Source organism: Athene cunicularia, assembly GCF_003259725.1.
Source record: "Athene cunicularia isolate RWA chromosome 2 unlocalized genomic scaffold, athCun1 chr2_part1, whole genome shotgun sequence".
In the NCBI taxonomy this organism is placed as follows: Eukaryota; Metazoa; Chordata; class Aves; order Strigiformes; family Strigidae; genus Athene; species Athene cunicularia.
Window position 1 is genome coordinate 113,869,845 of NW_020799095.1, and position 18,785 is coordinate 113,888,629.

The following is an 18,785-nucleotide window of genomic DNA, read 5'->3' on the forward strand; positions in this document are numbered from 1 at the left end:
TCACTTTCCACTCTTCCAAAAATTTCATTTTACAGAAAGGAAAAAGGCACTAGCATTTCAAGAATTGCTGGCGGCTCAAATAATAATGACTTAGATTCTATTTCTGCTGAAGTCTCAATGATTCCAATAGTCCCAGTGACTTGAATAGAAGCAGCTTTGAGGCTTGCATAACCAGAAGCATTTCTATTCATGAAAACAGTTGCAAAATTAACTGCTAGTGTGATCAGATCCTCACTTCAATGGAGATTTCCCTGCTGACATAGCCACTTGTTTAATTATATGCTGCTCGTACTCTAAATGCAAAATGTTCAAGATGCTTGAACCAGTTACTACACCCTCTAGCATATGAGGCTCATAGGGACAAATGATACATTTAATATACTACTAAAAGATCTGTATAAAGTCATATTGCCTTGAAAATGCAAAATTTGAGATGTTTTGTTAATGATTTTAGTTAGTTTTTGTATGAATGACAGGCATCACAAGTCGGAAATCCTACTTTGGCTTTCAAATGTGAGACATCTTCTGGAGAAAATCTATTTTAAACTTGCTCTCTGTTTTCCAGAGAAAATGGTACTCATGTCTTTATAAAAGCATAGAGGAGTTTCACCCTGGATCAAATACACATGAAAAAGTCTGAGCTATTTTCAAAGGAGCATGGTGATTTTTACCCTCTAGTTGTTATTATAGTCAACAAGTCAGTGTTTCATTTCTGAAACACAAAACTCAGAGTAAGCAGGTTGGTTTTAACATGCTTGTGAGCCTAGTATGACTTTTTCTTTTACCCTTTTCACAGTTGGAACTGGCTGTACAAAATTTTTCATTATGCAACAGGATTTGGAGCCACTCCGTCTGCCGTGCTCTCTTTGGTCATGTCCAATAACTGATGTTTCAAATAACTCATTTAAATTACTAGCTCTCTTGGGCAAGGCACCAGCCATTGTCATCATCTCTAAGGCTTGTAAATCTTCTCTTTAGTTTTAAAATGCTTCATTTAGCACATTTAAGGCACAAACAAGCATTTACCAAACAAAAATTAAGTGATTTTTAAGCCTGAAATGCAGCTGCAGAAGTTCCATCAGAGAAGAAGAGAATCCAAATTGGCCACAGTTTGTCTACTGACAAATGAGGAAAACTTTCCTGCTCTTTTAGTCTCTTAATAATATGGAGATGAACCTAGTAGTTGCTAGATTTTTCTAATCCATTTTATAACAATAACTTTCACTTCTATCTAGGGACTCTTCATCCCTGCATTGCCAAAAAAGAATGTGATTCAGATCTGATAAGAACTGTGCTAGAGCACAGAAGGACTAATTGTATTTTCCCAAGTCATACTCTTTAGACCTTTTGCAGAGGCCATAATCATCATAATCTACAGACATACTCCATAGCCAAATAGGATACATGGTTATATTTAGAAGGTTGGAAAATCATCTTTTATAGATGTTTTCTGGTCAAGGACCTACCATAAGCCTTAAAATGAGGGAAAAAAATGAAGACATTTTCCAAAATGCCAGATGAAGGGAGACTAAGCTGCATCAAGCTATCATGTAATTTACGAGACATACAGGACAAGACCTGCCTGATCAGATCAAAAGCTTAAAGTTGGCTGTCCCCAGGCACAAAAGACTGTTTGCAGGTCTCAGGTTTTCCTCTTAGTTTTTGTTGTGGTATAATTCAGCAGTGGAAAGAGCAATAGACTGAGAGAGAGACGAGACATTTAGTTAAGAGCGCTCAGATATTGCAGGTTATTGCTGATTCAACAGATATCACACTGACCCTCAAAAACATTTCCTCACTCAATTCTGACTCTGTTCCCACAGATTTTAATCTGTTGAATGGATGATTTCTGGCAGAAATAAATTAACATTTGTAGATGCCAAAAGTGGCAGTTCCAAAAATATAGTTAAGAAGAGTCCTGGTTTGCTTTCACTTAACTCACTCAACACCCGGCTGCACTGCAACAGGTCTCTCAGTCTGCTTATTCCACGATTTCAAGGTCAATTAGTCATAGTTGTAGAAGCTGGTTCAGAGTTTCTTGTGTCGGAAATTTCAGTATGTTTTCACTATTTTGATTTCTTTTCGATTTTATTTTTTATTTCCTTTTTTGATTTTATTTTGATTTGTATATCATAGAGGGTATCGGTTAGAGACTGAAATACTGGGGGGTCTCCTGATAAGTGGGAATATTTTGTGCTCATAGGCTCTTTGGGACCCATCTCAGATTTTCTCCTCAGTTCAATGGATCCCTTTGCAATGGAAACAAGAGTAAGAACATCCGTGTGGTTGCTAGAGTTGTGTCTCATTATTCAGCAAAGGGTTATATTTTGGAAACCAGAGTTGTCTGAGGAGGTCTTCTCTTTGCTTGCATTAACTTCTACATCATGTTAATATTACATGATTATGTTATATAATTTGTTTGTGTTTCAGTTATCTGGAAAGGCCTATGGTGACGTTCCCCTGTCCCAGAATGACAGAAGTACAAACTGTACCAACTGTGCTGGCAAGAAGGTGTCAGTTTTGTGTTTCTAGGAACACCCTGGACTTAAGCCTTCTGCATCTGCTGATCATCCTCATCTCCCATTTCATTTTATAATTTACTGTCTCTTTACAGAATGTTTAATCTATATAAAGGCACAGATTTTATGCCAGAATTTGACATGTCAGTCTTTTCTGTATGCCTCTCCTTTTCCCTCAGTTTAAAATCTACTTGATTTGGCTTTTCTCTGTGTAACTATTTTTTCTCAAATGGGGAAAAATATAAAATTAACCCACTAAAAAGAATAATTCTGAATATATCTTGCTATGAGAAGGAAGTTATATTCATTTGATCATTACTTGGTGGTAGCCCTACAGTTTGGTTATAAGAGCACTCTCTCAGTGTACATCAATTCATGTCTGTTTTGCTTTGAATAAGCATTGAAATAGATCTCACTGGGTTCTGTGCATGCATTGCTTCTACCCTTCAGTTATGATTAGAAAGACAGTAGTAATTTAGGCTGCTATGACTGCTATTCAAGCACATAGATTATCTTCACTTCTCTATGGATGAATGTACATAATCGATCTTCTTTTTGACTGTGCTTCTGGATTGCAGTTCTGTTGCTCAAGAGTCATCCTAAACCAGTAACCCCAGTAACAGTGTAATATTTGTGGTTCCTTTTCATCTAGGGAAAGGAAGCTACTTAAAGCAAGCCCAAATAAATTCTCTAGGCTAAGCTTGTTATTCCATGTTGCCAAAATACACAGAATTCAGAGAAGAAAATAAATAAAGAAAAAACATCTCTGCATGTACTGCATTGTAGTACTACTCTTTGGCCTGATAAGTAGCCTTTGCTTAGCTTAAGCACCATTCAGTCTGTTGCTGAGATGACTGCAGAACCTCCTTCACTTAGGGACTGCCTTATGAACTGTGGGTACTACGCTTGGCTGTTCCCATAAGACTGATACAGCTTAAGCCTACACTCCACAGGCATAAGACCATCTGATGATCGTCGTGGCATTACGTGTATTAGATGTATATATGAAGTGTACATGTGAGGCTTAAATGAAACACGCATACCCACCCCTTCAGGATAGCCTTGTACAAACTTAATGCCTGCACATGCCTGTACAACTGGGTTGGACCAAAAAAGAAGCCAAGAAACTGGCTTATAGCTCAAGGAAAAATAAATAAAAATAATAATAAAAAATAAAAATAAAAATAAAAATTAAAATAAAAATAATAATTAAAAAAAGAAAATGAAAGGGAAAAGCAAAAGAAAAAAGAAAAAGAAAAAGAAAAAGAAAAAGAAAAAGAAAAAGAAAAAGAAAAAGAAAAAGAAAAAGAAAGAAAAAGAAAAAGAAAAAGAAAAAGAAAAAGAAAAAGAAAAAGAAAAAGAAAAAGAAAAAGAAAAAGAAAAAGAGAAAAAGCAGAGACAATATCTCCTTCCTTTTTCCTCAGGCTGTATTCCAGTGGATCCTTTCATCCCTCTGTCACAATGCAATATGTCATACTATGCAGTGATATTGCTAATAGATATTTATGCACTGTACAGGCTATGTCTCACCATTTCTGTTCATGTTCATGACTTTAGACATAACCTGTGAAATGTAGAATAACCAGGTTAGTCAATGTGGTACAATTCAGGTGCTATAGGGCTTGAAAAGAATATGTAATCAAAGAGCATCAATAAAGTGTAATTGACATCACCCATTGCATCTCATCGAATCAAGAATTATCCTCTGATTGATGCAGAGTGATGTGCAATCACTTGTAATTGATTGGAATTCATTCAGTATAGAATGTTGAGTAATTGCTACTGAGAAATAATGACTGGTTAAAGCTAAGAGGACAGGCTTAAGCCAGTCCATATATTTTGGACCTCTTGGTTCCTTCAAACATTTATGAACATTATAGGTTTTGTGTTACAGCTTATTGTTTCTGTACACTGGACTTCAAATCTTGTATACTAGCCTTGCTTTATGAATTCATTAAAAATAGAAGTGTATTACATCTTGAGGTTAGTAAATGAAAAAGCTAGATGCGCTGTTATTCTCAATGCTTTGAATCTTGAACAATCAGACAACATAAAATGTTGATGCATGTCTGTAGAAAAACCTTTTCTTTGTGTTCACAATGAATAAAGGCAGGATTTTCTATCAGGTAGCATACATTTAAAACAAGTATTTTATGCTTGTTTTCAGTAGAAAAAGATGAATTCACTGATGTCGATGAGTTCACTCCTAAGATAATATTTTGGAGAACCCATAGTTTCAGTGGGAGTTTGGGAGGGACAGATTCTGCAGATCAGCAATGCAGGGCCAAACTTCAGTGTCTCTGGTGAATTCATATTCTCTTCATATGACTCGTAGCACTCAAACCTCAAATCTCAACAGGTTTCAGACAACATATGGCAAAGTACTGAGCCAAAAGATAGAAACTGAATTTGTTTTTACTTAATTTTTCATAATATGACTTATATATTACCTTATTCTTTTATTTTTGACAATAAATGATTCGTAACAAACTTCCATTTAAGATATCTTTAATATATTTGTACATGAGGCAATATCACCACAGAATGGGCTGTTCCCATGGGGTCAGCATTAATGAGAGAGCAGGGACAGGAGACATTATAGTGGGTGTCTGCTGCAGGCCACCAGCCAGGAAGACTGAGTGGGTGAGGCCCTCTATAGACAAATAGGAGCAGCCTCATGTTCACAGGCCCTGGTCCTCATGGTGGACTTTAACCACTCCCATTATCTGTTGGAGGGCAACAGAGCAGGACATAAGCAATCCAGGAGGTTCCTAGAACACATTGATGATAAATTCCTTCTCCAAGTGATAGAGAACGCAATGAGGAGAGGTGCTGTGCTGGTCCTTGTTCTCATCAACAAGAAGGGACTTGTGAGGAGTGTGAGGCTCAAGGGCATCCTTGGCTGCAGTGAACATGATATGGTGGAATTCAATAACCTTAAGATGGCAAGGGCACACAGCAAGCTTGCTGCCCTGGACTCCAGGAGAGCAGACTTTGGCCTCTTCAGGGATCTGCTTGGTAGAGTAACATGGAATAAAGCCCTGGAGAGAAGAGGGGTCCAAGAAAGCTGGTTGCTATTCAAGGTTAACTTCCTCCAAGCTCAGGAACAATGAATCCTGACAAAGATGAAGTCAGGTAAGATTGCCAGGAGTTCTGCATGGATGAACAAGGCGCTCCTGGACAAGCTCAAACATGAAAAAGGATCCTACAGAGGGTGAAAGAAAGGACAGGTAACCTGGGAGGAATGCAGAGAGGTTGTCCGAGCAGGCAGCGATCATGTCAGGAAAGCTAAAGCCATGATAGAATTAGATCTGGCCAGGGTTGTCAAGGGCAAGAAGAGAAGCTTCTATAGGTATGACATTGATAAAGGGAAGATTGGGGAAAATGTGGGCCCTCTCCATAGGGAAACAGGAGATCTGGTTACCTGGGATATGGAGAAGGCTAAGTTACTCAGTGACTTTTTTGTTTCAATCTTCACCAGCCACACCACCCAAGATGCAGAAGGCAAAGGCAGGGACTGGGAGAGTGAAGAACTAGCCACTGTAAGAGGTCAAGTTTGAAACCATCTAAGGAATCTGAAGTTGCACAAGTCCATGGGATCTGATGAGATGCATCCATGGATCCTGAGGGAACTGGTAAATGAAGTAGCAAACTAAACCACTATCCATCATACTTGAGGTGTAGCTGTCCAGTGAAGTTTCCATGGACTGGAAAAGGGGAAACATAACACCCATTTTTAAAAAGGGAAAAAGGAGGATCTGGGGAACTATAGGCCAGTCAGTCACACCTCTGTGCCCAGCAGGATCATGGAGAGGATTCTCCTGGAAATAAATGCTTGGGCACATGGAAAACAAGGAGGTAATTCGTGACAGCCAACATGGCTTCACTAAGGGCAAATTGTGCCTGATGAATTTGGTGGACTTCTGTAACTGAGTTTCAGTGCTGGTGGATAAGGGGAGAGCAACTGACATCATCTACCTGGACTTGTGCAAAGCTTTTGACACTGACTCACATGACATCCTTGTCTTTAACATGGAGAGACACAGATCTGTTGGATGGACCACTCAGTGGATAAGAAATAGGCTGGATGGTTACACTCAAAGAGTTGTAGTCAATGGCTCAATCTCCAAGTGGAGAGCAGTGACAGGCAGTGTTCCTCAGGGGTCAGTGTTGGGACCAGTGTTGTTTAACATCTTTGTTGGTGATATGGACAGTGGGATTGAGCGCACCCTCAGCAACTTCACAGATGGCACCAAGCTGTGTGGTGCAGCTGACACACTGGAGGGAAGAGATGTTCCATCCAGAGGGACCTTGACAGGCTTGAGACGTGGGTCTGTGCAAACCTCGAAGTTCAACAAGGCCAAGTGCAAGGTCCTGCACAAGGGTCAAGACAATCCCAAGCAAAAATACAGGCTGAGTGATGAGTGGATTGAGAGCAGCCCTGAGGAGAAGGGCTTGGAGGTATTCCTAGATGGAAAACTGACTATGAGCCAGTCGTGTTCACTCACAGCCCAGAATGCCAACCATACCCTAAGCTGTATCAAAAGAATTGTGGCCAGCAGGTTGAGAGAGGGGATTCTCCACCTCTACTCCACTCTCTTGAGACCCCACCTGGAGTACAATGTTCAGCTCTGGGGTGCCCAACATAAGAAAGACATGGGCCTGCTCAAGCAGGCCCAGAGGAGGATATGAAGATGATGAGGGGGCTGGAGCACCTTCCCTATGAGGACAGGCTGAGCAAGTTGGGGTTGTTCAGCCCCAGAGAAGAGAAGGCTCCAGAGAGACCTTATAGTGGCTTTCCAGTACTTAAACGGGCCCACAGGAAAGATGGGGAGGGACTCTTGATCAGGGAGTGTAGTGATAGGATGAGGGCTAACAGTTTTAAACTGGAAAAGGGTGGATTTAGATTAGGTACAAGGAATAAATTCTTTACTGTGAGGGTGGTGAGACACTGGCACAGGTTACCTAGAGAAGCTGTGGCTACCCTCTCCTTGAAAGCATTCAAGGCCAGGTTGGATGGGGCTGTGAGCAACCTGGTCTAGTGGAAGGTGTCCCTGCCCATGGCAGGAGGGTTGGAACTAGATGATCTTTAAGGTCCCCTCCAACCCAAACCATTGTATGATTCTGTGAAAATTTCACATAACAACTTTACTGTATTTTTCTGTTTGCTTAGCCCACGCAACATAAATCCAATACTCTCTTCTGTAATGTCCTAATATATTCAGCGCCCTATAACAATCTATAATAACTATGCATGAAAATTTGCACAAGAGGGAGATTTCATTTACTTTAAATAGAATTAAGCCTTTGAAAATAGCACCCAACCAAGCATTAAAAATCCTGCATTTTTTATAATTATAAAAACTCCAAGTCTACTCTGTTTGTAAATGCCTCATCTTTCATCTTCTGAGTGCAAGGTTTACAGAGTGCTATTCAACCAAGACACACCATTCTGACCAGAAAACCCTAACAAATTTACAAATAGTTTGCCTTTTTGCTATTTTCTTCATTTACAAGGCCAACATTCTCATTTTTGCATACAGGCAATGAACATATGGATTCTAAAAATCTCTAAAAATTAAACAAAAATGTCAACAGAAGATTTACACTGCTCTGAAGCTGGAGATAATACAGGGGCTGAGATTAAGGAATAATTCTGATAAAAAGATCAGACTGTGCTGCAATCACATCTTGAATAGGTTTTGCACATGGGAAGCACTTTAAAACTTGCCTGAAACAGACAGCTAGCATGGACCAGAAGAGAAAAATGTGAAGCTGAATGCCTGGAAAACACACTTCACTTCTCTGACTATCTCATTTCCTCCTGTAGAGATGAGTGTGTTGTGGGCTGACAGAAAACAATGGGCCAAACTGGCCAGTTCCACCTTGAAAAAAAAAAAAAAAAAAAAAAAAAAAAAAAAAAAAATAGGAAAGGGGTTTGCTTTTCTAAATGTAGGACAAGGGTGGCTGGAGTACCAAGGAACAATGAGGGAGAGGGGACACACAGAGGTCACATTTGGAAGGTGCTTTTATCAAAGTTCTTCAGTCCTTTGAAAACCAGTGCAAGAAAAGTGCCTGACAGCATTTCTTGCATTTGAGTTATGGACTAGTCACCTGTCCTGAGATGAAATTTATTGAACTCTGGCATTTTTTTTTTTACCTTTTTCATACCAATAACAATTCTTCTTTAAAGAGCCAAAAGACATTTAGACTGATATTTTTACTGTATTTCTTACAGTACATCTCCAGTTTATGGGACCTGTGGTTTATTATTGCCAGTGACTTGATGACTAGCAGGTGCTAAGTGGAGTTCTCTGTTTCTTAATATCACATTCAGATATTTTTGGCTACTACTGGGATTTCTAGTCAACTCACTCATGCAGTATTTTTATCCATAGGTGGGGGTTTTTGTTTTTAAACTGAAGGGTTAATGCTACTTGCTTTGTGATCTCGTGGAAAGTCTCCAGCATAAAGTAGTGGGGCCTTTATTGTGATTTATAAAGTCATGTGGAAAAGTTTGAGTCACAGGGATACCAGGCCTCAGCAATTTGCAAAACCAACAAAATCTGCCATTTGTACTAGCATATAAGTACATAAAATTATTTTCTAGCTGATAGCATATTGTGTACAACAGCATGGGCAGTAAGAAATGATCTCTGCTACTTCATGAAGATTATAAGAAGATACAGTAAATTTTGTCTGTGTGAAGAGCTCCTTGTGTTCCTGAACACTGTGGTGTGTTTGCAAAGTTTTATATGCTGTCCCAAAGGAGAATACATTAATCAAACCAAATGACTGTGACAGCTTTGAGACATTTAAATTAAAAAGCTTTATAAACTGAAGAGAAACAAGTGTTTGTAAGGGGCTGAGATTTTCAATTCATGTATGAATAGACCCTTTAAGGTTTTAGCAGAAGTTGTTCATTGGCACCCTTATTATCAAAAGTTTTCTCATGTTATGTATAGCATCGTTTAATCCCTAACATCCTACTTGTGTAGAGCAGGCACTGGCACTTACCTTGCTTCTCATTAATGCCAGGTCCATGCAGCATCAACTCTGGGAGGGTCCTGTTTGTAACTATTTCTAAAGTAATGCTGCCTATTATAATACTTTAATGCTATATAGTAGATATGTACATTTTTCTAAGACATGTCTGAACATGCTAGCAGAAAGGATGTTTTGGCTTTTGTTTGTTACTTCTAAGTATCACTTGGTACTAATTCCAGATTATGGAACAGTTTCTTTGAAAGAACCAGAACCAGAAAAATATAAGACATAAAGAAGTTCACTGGTGCAGTTTATCAATATTTTGTAAACTGATTTTATTTAAAAAGTTAGGATTTGTCTTGTGTATTGTTGAAAGTTATTTTCATTTCATAAATAAAACTTCAAATATTCATGTACAGTGCTATTTTTCCCACTTGGTTGCTTGCTTCTCTTTATGCATGGATGTCTGAGCACATTTTAAAAAATATTCTCTCAGTTGATTTAATTTAAAAGCTTGCATAGCTTCACTAAGAGAATGGATGAATTTAGGGCTATTAAATACATGTTATAAATATCACTGAGCTCTAAAAGCCCTGAGTTTAAGAAGGTTGAAGTGTGTTAGTGAATCATATCTGCCTACACCACTCTTAATCTCTTACTCTCTTTCCTAAATTGGAAACAGGATGTGGGACGAAATGGACTTTTGACCTGATCTGGCCAGTCCCATGTGTATTTAGACCATCTTCTGATCAACAACCCACTAGTTTTATAGACCATAGAAATACTGCTCCCTTTACTTTTCTCACTACATCAAAATTAATGAGATATGAAGCCAGAAAATTCTTTGGGGAAATGAGTCAGGATATATGAGGAGAGAGTGGACATAGAAGTATTTGTGTACATAAAAGTATATAGAAATATTTGTAATACACATAACTAGTCAGAAAGGCTTTTTTCTAAAAATCTGCCATACTGGCAATCCGAAGAGGAGAAAGGAGAGGAAAGGAGAAAGAAACATAACAGATTAGTAGTACTAAAACTAGAGATTCCCTTAGTCTCCATTCTCTACTAATCTTTGAGAAATCTTCAGGCCGTCTAAATTCCACTAGTTTTGTATATTGCAGGTAAATAGGAAAAGAGTGCCTGTAATTTGGTAAATTTGCACTTTGCTATGGCCTTATCTTTCTGTAGTTTTAGAATTAAGATAGTGCTACGCAGAAGGTATCTGACTGAATTAGAAACTATGCTAATGTTGGCAGAAAGATGCTAATTCAATGCAATATACAAAAAAAAAAACAAAACAACCCAAACCTTTGAACTGATCAGAAGTTGTTGTTACTTCCTTTCATGTCATTTCCCTCCGTATGTTATAAGTAACATTTTGAAAGACTGAGCAAATAAATGGCCAACATGCTATTCCCATAGATCCAAACCACCTTAAGAAGAGTTTCCTTCCAGTACAAGAGGTTCTCCCACCCTGTAAAGCTAATTACAGTTGCAATAGAAATACTTTTATTATGAGAGCTTAAGATTGCTACAGAGGTTGGATGCAAGGACACTGAGAGTCCTTTCTAAATGTGCATCTAGTACACAGATATAGCAAGCACAGGCAGCCTTATGTGGTTTGGAACCTTACACTACTACACCTGCTCATGGAATCACTCTGTCATGGGGTGAAGCGTGCCTTGAAAATGGTACCCCTGGATACACAACCTTGCCTACTCCTGCCCAGCTCTAGAAGACTGGATTAGTTTTAGATGAGTTTGAAATACAGTAACGGTAGACAAAATTTGACTTGGCAACTATTGCTGAGTTCACAAGTTTTGCATCACTTTTGGGGTAGGAGACCAGACACTGAGGGGAAAGACAGCAGCAACTGCTCCTTGGCCTCAGGTATGGAGAAATTCGAAGAGATTTGTGCAAAACTACATGATAAGCAAGGCCGTTGGTGGCCTATGACAACAATCTAATTTAGAAGGAAAAAGCACCGTTAAAAAATGTCCCTTGTTGGGGAAATGCCATCCATAGATATCCAAGACCATATGGACACTAGAGATAAGGAGACAGTGGCACATATAAAAGCCAAACAGTAGGCCATGGACCTGGCTTGTCAACCAGTTGGAGAGAGGGTTCTGTTCCTGTGGGTCCCCGCTGTGCTGGTCTAAACTGGGCAGAGGTGATGAAGCCCTGGTTTATGTGGACATGTAGTATGTGTTGTACAATAAAAATTGCCATCCCTCTGCTATACTTGTCCTGCTAAAACATTTTCAGTTACATATCCCTCGGTGATGAAGCCATCTCACTCATCTGAATCTTCTGGTGACACTCCCAAATTAAATAAATCACTGCCCACGTGCTCTCCTGTTCAGTAGGGATGCAGGATCTTGTTGGATGTTTCTTCTCAATTTATCTCTCTCTGGTTTTGTTTCTGCTTTTCTTTTTTCTTCATATTGTTAATGGTTTGCTACCTATGTATTAACTCTATTTGCTTCCACATGTTACTGATGTACTTGCCAGTTGGCCTTGCCAGGTTGCATATAGATTTGGTAAGATGGAGAATTCATCCTAGATTGAGATAAAAACTTTATGTCTATCAGCAGTTTTATACAACAAGTTAGTTCCATATTCTGGAATTTCATATGTCAGCAAAAAAGAAGATTTTACATCTTCAGTTCTCAAAAAAGAAGCCCCTTTGTGTGAGTTGGCAAGATACTGCTTGAAGTGGTTAATATGGCTACAGTGTATGTACTTCATGCTGAAAAAAAAAAAAAGAGAGAAACAGAACTGAGAGAGAGAAGGACCTCTGGTCAGCTACAAATGTTATTGCTTGCTTTTCAATTAAAAAAAAAAAAAAAAAGTTAATTTTTGCTAAACCATGAATGATGATATAACAAATCTGTGTGGCCACACTGAGCAGTAATAATTATGGACTAGGTTGAAGGAAGATATTATATTAAAAGAAAAAAAAAAAATCTCATTTTATATTACCAAACAAGTTTCTTCACCCAGAGACAATTTGCACATTCAAACATTTTAAAATGTAATGCTCATTTCTAATCTTAAACTTAATTACTAGATTTTCCTCTGGCTCAGATCAAGTCTGGAAACAGACTTTCTTCAAAGTGTGTTTGAAGTTCCCAGAAAAGTTGACTCCACTGACTTTTTCTGTTCAGATTTTTATAGTAATTATCATAAGATATCTGAAGTTGTTTCTAGTTGTAACATATCTATTTTCTGACAAAACCAGATGTTTAGCATTTCAATTATTTTTCCCTCATCTTGGTTAGCCGTTATTATTTTTCCTTCATTGTTCCTCAACTTTCTAAAGATTTAAAGTTCAAAGTAAAAAGTTTGTTCCCCAGGAATGTGTAAAATATCTAGCCTTTCATTTATCAGATAGAATAGAAGAAAATATCTCATAAAATGACTCTAATTATGAGCTTCTTGGAGTGCACTAGGCACAGTCTGTAAAATACATGTACAATAAGCCTGTGTGTAGTTAAGAGAGGTAGTCAAGATTTATAAGCCTGCAAGTCTAGTGCAGTTTGGTTAAGTGAGGACATTGTGCCAAAAATGAAGTTGTAAAGAAAACTATCCCTGTTTGCCCAAGGCTATAATATGAATGTTCACCGGGAAGGAAAGCACTTTTCTGTCTGCTTGCACTACTGTATATGCAAAACAAATTAGTTTCAGAAAAGTATTTTTCTTAGCTGTCACTTCTGATGTTCCAGCATACAATCGTATATGAGCAAAAAGTTTTTCTGAAAACATAGTATCGTTATGAAATATCAGTTATTCTAGAACATTGCCAATTATATTGCTGGCTATATTCTACATTTGTTGCTGTTGTCCATAGTTCTAAACCATGCTGCAAAAAATCTAACCTTTAAACTACGTCAAACCAGAACAGTTTTATTCTCATCACTGTATTTGCACAGTTTTGGCCATCAAATATATTGTCATCTTTTAGCAAAAGTCCACATATGGCTGTTGATATCATATATGAATTAAATCATCCCAAGTGAACAAGCAGTATTGACAGACGTTGCTTCAAGGTAGTCCTTAAAGAGTGAGGTTTCTCCCAAGCACATAGATGAAGCAGCAGCAGTGCAATTTTGGGGGCTAGACATTTTGCTGTGGTTATCTCTGTCTCACTAAAACACGTGTAGGGAAGTTGACAGGGAGGCATAACTTAACAAAGCTTGCATGTTTACAGGCAATGTGATATTCCTGCTGAAGTATGCTTATGGCATGGCTATGCTTCACTCCAGCTTAACTCTCAGCATTGCCCACTGTTAATGCCCTGTGAGTAGGCATTAAATTCATTGCTATGCTTAACAAAAAAAAAACCATTAAAAATATTTTCAGAGTTTTGCACTGTGAATGAAGCAAAAGTGGATGTCCTAGGGTCTTCTGCTGTGTTTTTCATAGTTTCTTGTCATAAATTCACTCTGAATAGCAAAAAGTTTGATTTAACTTCATAGTCTTTCTCAGCATTTAACTTGCTTTACACATGTGCCACTGTTGCAGTACAGTTCAGTCCAGATCAGTCAAACAAAATGGAAAATGCCCACCACCAAATAAGCTGCTGTCTGGAAGGTGAGACATAGTGGATCTGGCTTGCTTTGCTACTTTGCATTATGATAACACTAACAGATGCTCTGCTGAAATTGGAATGATTTACAACAGACCTGTAGCAGCCTGGTGTAAGCAGCAAGCAGAGGACAATTGCGGATTGCCTTACTTTGATGTAACTTCTTCTATCATAGTTCTCCAATATAGAAACTTCAGGGTGAGCTTCTCTGGCATACCCATGAATGTCTGCTGACAAATTGACGAATGCGAACTTACTATCAAGGAAATTCTGGACCCTCTACTAACCAGTTATTTTCTGTAATTATATATAAGAAACACTGAATATTACATGTTCTTACCCATTTTCTATTTTTGTTCTAGTAATTTTGTGTAGCATTAATTATTTTATCCACCTATTCTACATGACATAATTCTTTAAGTCACGGACTATACAGTCTTTGTTTACACATCACTGAGCACACTGGAGCCCTTAGTCCTCTCTAGGTTTGTTAAACAATAATAATCATTATCATCAATCACCATAAAGAGTGCATGAAAGTCATCTTTCTAACTAAGAACATAAACACTCCAGGAAAACAAAAAAAACAAACAAACAAAAATCAAAAAAACAGCCCAACAACTGTGCAACAAGGAGGCTTTTGATGAGGTTGAATATATAAATATCTTTCTCCAAAGTTCATGCCCTGTCCCTTCATTCCAAAGTCTTCTGCTGGAAAGAGTCAACGGTGCTAATTATGTGGGTAGCATCTGATGGGACAACAAACACGACTGCAAGCTCAAAGTGAACATCAGCCTTGCGGGTCCTCTCTGTGGGGCTTTATTTTCTATTTTATTTTACCTCTAGCAAAACACCTGCTTTTTGGCTGAAAAAGTCTTGAAAGCAGTACTGGGCGTAGAGGCAATTTCTTTTCCATTTTGTATCAAGCTAGCAATAAGGCAGGTAGGGATGGTTTCATAAAAGTCTAGTGTTAGAGGAACTTGAAAGGAATTTGATACATGAAATAGGTACATGGCATAGAGTTGTCAGAGTCACAGGCTGTTTGATCTCTGACTCCCCTGTGGGCATTATAATTTGGTTTTATTTTGGGCACCATCAAAGATCTATGGAAATTCTGAACTTCACATTATAAACACCAAAGTAGCCATAATTCTTGGTTTATTACAACTTTTAAAATTTGTTTATAGGGAAAGAATGGAAAGTTTATTAAAAATGTCCTCTTGATGCAATGGCTGGCATGTTGGAAATGCTATTAGTCAATGAATGAATAATGATCAGTAAAAGTACACCTCAGGAGTAATGGAAATGTACTCTATGCAATAATATTTATACTTAATATTATACTGCCTGTCACTTGTATAGAAATGACTGTGGTAAAGAGTGTCTTTCAGAACGAACTTTATTCCTTTCTCAAGACAGAGAAAATGTAGGCATGGCCCAAGCTTAAAAGCCCACGGTGGATAACTGGATAACTGATTTAGGCAAGCCTTCATATGTTCACATACAGGAGATTTTTTTATTAAATCTGCTGCAAGGCTCTTTAACATCTAAGAGAAAGTTACTTATTCTCCTTGTAGAGAAGGGAAGCTGGAAGCATTTTCTTGTTCCCAAGTATGAGTATATGCACGTTATTGTGGACCTTGACAGTATTTTGATTTCATGTTGAAATGAAATATATGTGCACAACATTGTATCCTCCTCCCTGTCCTCATGCCACAACATACTCCATGTCCTGAAGCTTTAGCCTCTTACTTTTCCTAATCCCATTTTGGTCCTGCTGACATTTTCTGTTTCCACAACATTCTCTAGTAGTAAATTCCACACCTCCTGTGTAAGGAAGCTCTTTTATAAATTGCTTTAAATAGATCTTCTGATAGTTTAATCATATTCTCTTGTTCTCCTATTGAAAGACTTCAAGAACAACAGTTCCACATTGAGCTTATCCACCGCTTTCATGATTTTGAAAACTTCATTCATATCCCTTCATTTGGTCTTCAAAATGAAGAACCCTGGCCTCTGCACACAAAGGTTGCTGCTTGGCACCCTTGGACATTTTATTTGCCACCTACCCTACCTTCTAAAAGTCTTTTTCCTTCCTTCCTGAGAAGCAAGAACCAGGAATGCAAATTGAACTCAAGATATGAACTCATCAGATTTTTATACAGTAGCTAAATTACATTCTCTCTTCTCAAGATCCTTCTGGATGATGCTAAACACTTGATTGTTTCCTTTGGCCACTCCTGCCCATTAAACCAAGATTTCAGGGACCTTTCAGTGATTACTATGAGACCTCTTTCCCAATTTAGTTGTGAGCACTGTATTGTGGAAGGAATGTTACCTTCCCGAGGTTATTTTTTTATCGATATTGAAGTTCATCTGCCATGTTTTTGCTCTTTCACGTGGTTTTATGAAGTCCCTCTGGAATTTCTTAGCATTGTCACTACACTTGACTTCCCAGAAGAGCTTAGGCTCATCTGGAAACTTAGAGATTTCTTATTCACACACCCTTTCATTTAGGTGCCGTGGGGAAAATGATGAAAGATAAAAACTGTGGTGGCACTTATCCTTAAGGGACCCCACTTGACCCTTCTATATGCTGGAAAGTGACGGTAAATCCTACCTTTTGCTTCCTGTCCTTCAGTCTCAATTTTTTTTGTTGTCTCTTGTAACGTTGTTTCTTAAATTACCTTTGAAGACTAACTTTTTTAAATGGTTTTTGAAACTCCAGGCACATTACTTCCTCTGGGTATCCTTTATCCATGTATTTATTGACATCCTTAAGGATCTTCAGCATGTCAGGGAGACAGGATTTCACTTCGCAGAAGCCACACCGATTCTTGCCCAGCTGACGATGTCTGGCCTGCTCAGTGATTCTGTTCCTTAATATGGACTCCATCAATCCCATTCTTTAATATATACTCCACCATCTTCCCTACTGTGGATAGCACTGCAGTCTGTAGTTTCCAGGATCCCCTCTTGGGCCTTCATTCTATAAGGAATTTGTGCTGCCAATCGACCTGGCAGAGGGGCTGTTTGTAATCCTGTGGTCACATGCCTGGGGTGGTACTTCTTCAGTTTCACATGGAGGTCAACCATGAATGAATGCTACCTCGACTGGGTGACTTACTGACTTCCAGCTTATCCATTTCGCCTTGTACTTCAGTTATATCTATTTCAAGTGGATCTACCTTCTCTGACTTATCTACTGCAAAGAGTTTTTCCAATGTGAGGTTGCCTTCATCAAGAAATTCACTGAGCTTCTCTGAGGTGGCCTTTGTCAGCCTTGAGTTCTGCTTTTGCACACTTGTCATCGATATTCCCACGAATCCCACAGTGCCTGAAGTGTTTAAAGAACTTTTTGTTATCAATTTGAAAAGCCTTTGCAATATATACCTCAAATTATTTTTAGAGCTCTCAATTTCCTGCTTATGTACAACCTATCATTTTCTTATGGGGTTCTCCTCATTTTGGCAAGCTTTCCATTTTCTAAATGCTAAGCTTTTCCCTGTGATAGCCTTCTAAGCTTTTCCATTAATCTCAAGGGAGCTTTCTGGGTTGCTTTTCTTTCTTTTTGAGTGGTGGCATGCATTTTACCCTTTTTCCACTAAAATATTTATTACAGATTTCAGGCTTATTTAAGCATCTTGCTCCTTAGAATGAGGGGTTTTTGTTTGGTGGGTTTTTTTTTTTATTTTTTATTATTTTTAGCTTTTTTTTTTTTTTCATAATCTTCATTCTTGAAATTGCATAGTCACATGCTGGGTTTCCTTAGCCTACTCTCTACTCTACAATATTAACACTAATTGGATTGTGGTTGCTATTGCAGAAAGGCTATCCCATTAATACTTGTTGAGCTATGTTGTATGCACCATTGATTACCATATTCAGAACAGTATTTTTTCTTGTATTCTAAAACTTACGTTTCTGAGGAGTAGCCACTTACTACATTCAAAAATGGTTTCTCTACATTTCATCCTAATGAGACATTGATCCAATCAATATTTGGGTAATTGAAATTTTCCACAAATAATACCTGATCTCATACCTGTTCTAATGTACCTTTAAGATACTCCATATAGGCCACAGTGCCAACTGACACTCAGCTCTACACAAAAAGGGTGACTTTCACACTTGTGGGTAAAAGTATAAGTGCTTTCCTGTTCTGAGGCCAAGGACAGCTTACCACATGCTAATAGAACTTAACCCAAGAAATAAAATTATTTTCTTTAAAGACACCAGTCTGGAATTTTCTGTAGTTGAAATATGTTCTGGTAGTAGATCATGTTTTGTGGTATTATTAGTTATGTATTTTTAGTGAAGGATAAAGTCTTGCACATTGTTTGAAATTGCCAAACTATGTTGTCATTTTTTTTTACTTCCTTAACATCGAGAAACAATTATTTATAGCTCTGAGATGACATGCTTTCAGAATACTTCTGCAACTGAATTCTCCATCTCTTTGATGTTTTAGTAAGCTTTTTGTCAGAAGGGTTGTAAACAGGATTTATTATATTTCACTATTAAAACTCACATTCTCGCTTTGCTCTTTGTACTTCCTAATTACGTGAGGAAGATGGCTTTTTACTGAAGTGCTTTATTTAGGAATAACGTTCTTTGTGTGGCATCAGTCAGCAAGTTATATTGTTCCTGACGTCAGGCAGCAACAAATTAGCTTCCAATTTGGT